Source organism: Anomaloglossus baeobatrachus, chromosome 2, assembly GCF_048569485.1.
Source record: "Anomaloglossus baeobatrachus isolate aAnoBae1 chromosome 2, aAnoBae1.hap1, whole genome shotgun sequence".
NCBI lineage: Eukaryota > Metazoa > Chordata > Amphibia > Anura > Aromobatidae > Anomaloglossus > Anomaloglossus baeobatrachus.
Window position 1 is genome coordinate 265643305 of NC_134354.1, and position 6000 is coordinate 265649304.

Sequence of the window (6000 nt, forward strand, 5' to 3'; positions counted from 1 at the left end):
TCTAATATGAAGAGGGACATGTGACTTAGGCAGTCAATGACACAAGTCCTTGTTTCACAACGTTGTGGATGGTTTCTATGCTAAATTGGCTGCCTGAACATCCACACATTAAGTTAAGAAAAAAAAACAATATTCTGCGGCTTCCTTGATCTCTCCCCACCCCCTCCCCTCATCAACACCCACTGCTCATCAAACAGCACCACTATCCTAACCAAAGTCATAATAAGGTAGAAGAAAAGCATAAGTGCAAATGAGAACAGTTACCGAATAAAACCGAACATTGACGATTTGTGCGAAAAGTGCTGGGGCGCGAATCCGAATGGGCAAGGCTCGTGCAAAATTTTAGATTGGTGAACCTTTTTCGAACAAGTTCGCTCATTTCTAATAGCGACATCAGTAAAAATAAAAAAAATTAAAACCGTATTGCTGCTAAAACCTAAAATCCAAAAAGAAAATATATACTGTATTTTTCGCTTTATAAGAAAACACTTTTGTTCCCCCAAATTTTGGGGGAAAGTAGGGGGTGCGTCTTATAAACCGAATATACGGGTGGGGGGTGTGTGTATATATATATATATATATATATATATATATATATATACTACAGGGTCCGCTCTGGAGCACTGCTGGGGGCAGGGAAAGCTGCGAGCGGCAGCGTTAGATCTCCTGCTCCCGCTCATATAATATGCACAGCCACTGTCCATCAGTGTGGTGCTGAAATTGCATCGCGCTGAGGGGCTGGGGCAGCTGGCGTATTATATCTGCCTGCGCCCTCCTTTGATCGCACATGATCCCCCTGTGTTAGATATGGCACCCGTGCTGCTGCCCATAGTAAAATAAGAAAGCTTTACTTACCTCCAGCGCTGATCCCCCGGTCTCCTGCTGCTGCTGTCTGTGATAAGGCATCATCAGAGATGATATCACTCTGCCATGCCGATCACATGACCGGCAGCAAGAACCAGGAAGTAGAGGAAGCCGGAGCTCAACTGCGAGGTGGAGACACGAGGAGGGACAGCGCTGAGAAGGTAAGGAAAGAGTGTTTTATTTTATTATGGGCAGCAGCATGGGGGCATATTTAACACAGGGGAGATGTGCCATCTATAGGGGCCATGGGCAGCTGTATGGGGGCCATATCTAACAGGGGAGATGTGCCATCTATAGGGGCCATTGGCAGCTCTATAGGGGCCATATCAAACACAGGGGAGATGTGCCATCTATAGTGGCCATGGGCAGCTGTATGGGGGCCATATCAAACACAGTGGAGATGTGCCATCTATAGGGGCCATGGGCAGCACAGGGGGACGTGTCCCAGCACAAGGGGGCTATATTCAATATAAGGGGGCCATATCCAGATTAAGGGAAGATAATTTTAGGATGGGGGGCTATGAGGGACATATACCCTATATGATTTGTTAGACGGGCACTGGCATTAGAAGATGGACCCCATTTAACATTAAAAAAAAAAAAAATCTCTTTTCCTTCACCAGATTTGGGGGTGCGACTTATAATCAGGTGCGTCTTATAAAGCGAAAAATACGGTATTTGCTGGTTATAAAATGCATTGTCCTCTTTTCGTAAAGTGGGCCCAAACTGTGTAGAATCTATATATATAATTGCCTTATTCTGTCTGTCTGTCTGTCATGCTCCAAAATTGTGTCACCGTGACAGTGTCACCGTGACATGTCCTTACGGTGACACAAAGCTGATTGGCCGCTGGGCTCGCCATGGCCCCGCCCCCCCACACCGATTGGCCGCTCGCCCAGCCTCCGCCCCCCCCACAGATTGGCCTCTCGCCCCGGCACCCTGCAGGCATTGGCAATTTGGCCACGCCACGCCCCGCCCCCCTCACGCAACGCACGTTAGCTCTGGCCCCGCCCACCTTCCCCCGCGCATTCCCCGAACTGACAGGGCTGTCACGGAGGTGAGTACTGTATTCCCCCCCCCTCTCCCCCCCCCCGCGCATTCCCCGAACTGACACGGCTGTTAAGGGGGTTGAGTACTGTACTCCCCCCCCCATCCCCCATCCCCCGCTCGCACGGGAGTGGTGTGGGCTCCCGTGCGAGCGGGGGACGGGATACGTTGGCATGGTTACAAGCGCATCGAGGTCCTGTAGCGGCGGAAGATCCACACGCACACACACACACATCAGCTCACACTCACTCTCACACTCACTCTCACACACACCTCACACACACATCACATCGCATCCACACACTCACAGCATCCGGCGATATCCCTTGCTTCTCGGCCTCGATACTGTGCTGTTGTGACCTTCCAGGACCTGACGGAGGATCACATGGCCAGAAGCATGTGGTATCTCCGGATGTTGTGACTGTGAGCGCGTATGTGCGATATCGTCAGTGTCTGTGTGTGTGAGTGTATGCGATCGGGTGTGTGTGTGTCGGGATCGGGTGTGTGTGAGTGGATGCGATCGTGTGTGTGAGTGGATGCGATCGTGTGTGTGAGAGGATGCGATCGTGTGTGTGAGTGTCGGGATCGGGTGTGTGTGAGTGTATGCGATCGTGTGTGTGAGTGGATGCGATCGTGTGTGTGAGTGTCGCCAGAGGAGGGGACAGAGAGGGGCTGAGGCTGGGGACAGAGAGGGGCTGAGGCTGGGGACAGAGAGGGGCTGATGCTGGGGACAGAAGGCTGATGCTGCGGGTAGAGAGGCTGATGCTGGTGCAGCATGGGGGATGGATTACAATGGGGGGTGCGCAGCATGGGGGATGGAGCACGTTTGGGAGTGCGCAGCATGGGGAATGGAGCACGTTTGGGAGTGCGCAGCATGGCGGATGGAGCACGTTTGGGAGTGCGCAGCATGGCGGATGGAGCACGTTTGGGAGTGCGCAGCATGGCGGATGGAGCACGTTTGGGAGTGCGCAGCATGGCGGATGGAGCACGTTTGGGAGTGCGCAGCATGGCGGATGGAGCACGTTTGGGAGTGCGCAGCATGGCGGATGGAGCACGTTTGGGAGTGCGCAGCATGGCGGATGGAGCACGTTTGGGAGTGCGCAGCATGGCGGATGGAGCACGTTTGGGAGTGCGCAGCATGGCGGATGGAGCACGTTTGGGAGTGCGCAGCATGGCGGATGGAGCACGTTTGGGAGTGCGCAGCATGGCGGATGGAGCACGTTTGGGAGTGCGCAGCATGGCGGATGGAGCACGTTTGGGAGTGCGCAGCATGGCGGATGGAGCACGTTTGGGAGTGCGCAGCATGGCGGATGGAGCACGTTTGGGAGTGCGCAGCATGGCGGATGGAGCACGTTTGGGAGTGCGCAGCATGGCGGATGGAGCACGTTTGGGAGTGCGAAGCATGGCGGATGGAGCACGTTTGGGAGTGCGCAGCCTGGCGGATGGAGCACGTTTGGGAGTGCGCAGCATGGCGGATGGTGCACGTTTGGGAGTGCGCAGCATGGCGGATGGTGCACGTTTGGGAGTGCGCAGCATGGCGGATGGAGCACGATGGGAAGTGCACAACACACCACACACACACACACTGGGAACCACAAACAACTGCCCTACACAGACACCTACACACACACAGACAACGCTGCACACACACAACACCCAACACACAAACACCGCGGCACACACAAATATACGCACATACCGCACAACACACACATTGCACAAAACATACCTCCCCCCAAAACACACCACACACACACAAACCGCACAACACACAACGCTACAGACACACAGCGCTCCACAAACAACACAACACACATACAACACCGCTCTCACCCCCGTCACACCCAGACAACACCCAGAACATGTACAGCGCCTACACAAACACTTGGTAACTACACACAACATATATATATATATAACAAAAATCATACATGAACTACACAATACGTAAATTCTAGAATACCCGATGCGTAGAATCGGGCCACCTTCTAGTACATAAAATAACAATCTTAGCAGTTACTCACCCTCTCTGAGTCCAGCGCTGGCTTCTTGATGCTACTCTATTCCTGGTGTTTTGGCAACAGCAGTGGCATCATGGAAACCGCTCGTATCAATGCTCTAGCCAGTGTAAAAATTCCAGGAAGGGAGATATGTATAATCATGGTTGATATCCTTAGTGAAGTAAGTCCTTAATCAGGTTCTAACATGTTAATTGCTATGAGGGTTAATAGGGCATGACAGGGCTGGGTTTACAAGTAGAAAGATGGGTGGGTATGACTGCTCACATATCCCCTTCCTGGGGTGTGGTCCTTCAGGTAAAATGGAGATCTGTAGTCTCAGTCTGTGTCAGTGTGTGGAGATGCGTAGACTTCAATTGATATTAAAACAAAGGGAATCCAGCTCACCTGTTCCTTCTTTGGAGACCAGCATTAATGACCGTGCATGGACCAGAGAGGAGGAAGCCAGGCTCCAAAATCAATGGAAAAGAGAGAGGATATGGTTGGAGACAGAATAAGGATGTGATATCCGAAACGCGTCCTCCTGCTCTATATTTCTGCCAGACATAATGAAGTTTTCCTCATGACCAAATAAATTTATATTTTTTAAAGAAAAATTTCAACCGACTTGTTTGCTGGACCATATCCTCTCTTTTTTCCCTCAATTGATATTACCCTGGTTAAAGAGTCGGACATTATCCTAAGCAGGCAGACCCTGCAGTAATTTATGATTTTTTTTATTTTATTCCCTATTCATTACTTTGTACCTGGAAAACGGCGATAAATCTTTATCCTATAAAAGCAAACAAGATTCTAGGGTGTATAAAAAGAGAGATTAGATCCCGTGATCCCAACGTATTGTTACCCCTCTATAAATCACTTGTAAGGCCACATCTGGAATATGGGATCCAGTTTTGGGCTCCACATTTTAAAAAGGACATTCAGAAGTTAGAGTCAGTTCAAAGGCAGGCAACTAGACTACTACAAGGAATGGAAAGCCTCCCATATGATGGCAGGTTGAAAAACTTAGATATGTTTAGCTTAGAAAAAAGACGTCTCAGAGGAGATCTCATTTATATGTATAAATACATGTGTGGTCAATATAAAGGACTGGCACATGACTTATTTCTTCCAAAGACAATACTAAGGACCAGGGGGCACTCACTGCGAGCGGAAGAAAAGTGATTCCGACAGCTAAATAGGAAAGGGTTCTTTACAGTTAGAGCAGTCAGACTGTGGAATGCGCTATCACAAGAGGTAGTAATGAAAGACACTATAACAGCTTTTAAAAAAGGACTGGATGATTTCCTCAGTACACACAACATTGTTGGTTATAAATGACTTAGGGGTACTTCACACACAGCGAGATCGCTGCTGAGTCACGTTTTTTGTGACCTCATTAGCGATCTCGCTGTGTGTGACACTGAGCAGCGATCTGGCCCCTGCTGTGAGATCGCTGCTCGTTACACACAGGGCTGGTTCGTTTTTTTATTGTTGCTCTCCCGCTGATAAGCACACATCGCTGTGTGTGACAGCGAGAGAGCAACAATCCTGAATGTGAAGGGAGCAGGAGCCGGCGTCTGACAGCCTGCGGTAAGCTGTAACCAAGGTAAACATCGGGTAACCAAGGTGGTTACCCGATATTTACCTTCGTTACCAGCCTCCGCAGCTCTCACGCTGCCTGTGCTGCCGGCTCCTGCTCCCTGCACACACTAAGCAGTGTGCGCTGGTAACTAAGGTAAACATCGGGTAACCATACCCGATGTTTACCTTAGTTACCAGTGTCCGCAGCTTCCAGACGCCGGCTCCGTGCAAGCGCAGCGGTCGCTTGCACGTCGCTGCTGGCTGGGGGCTGGTCACTGGTCGCTGGTGAGATCTGCCTGTTTGACAGCTCACCAGCGACCATGTAGCGATGCAGCAGCGATCCTGACCAGGTCAGATCGCTGGTCGGATCGCTGCTGCATCGCTAAAGTGTGAAGGTACCCTTAGTGACCAAATGTAGAACTGGTGGAGGAAGATTGAACTAGATGGACCTAGGTCTTTTTTCAACTTTAGTAACTATGTAACTTTGTTGTTGTTGCAGTATCTCCCC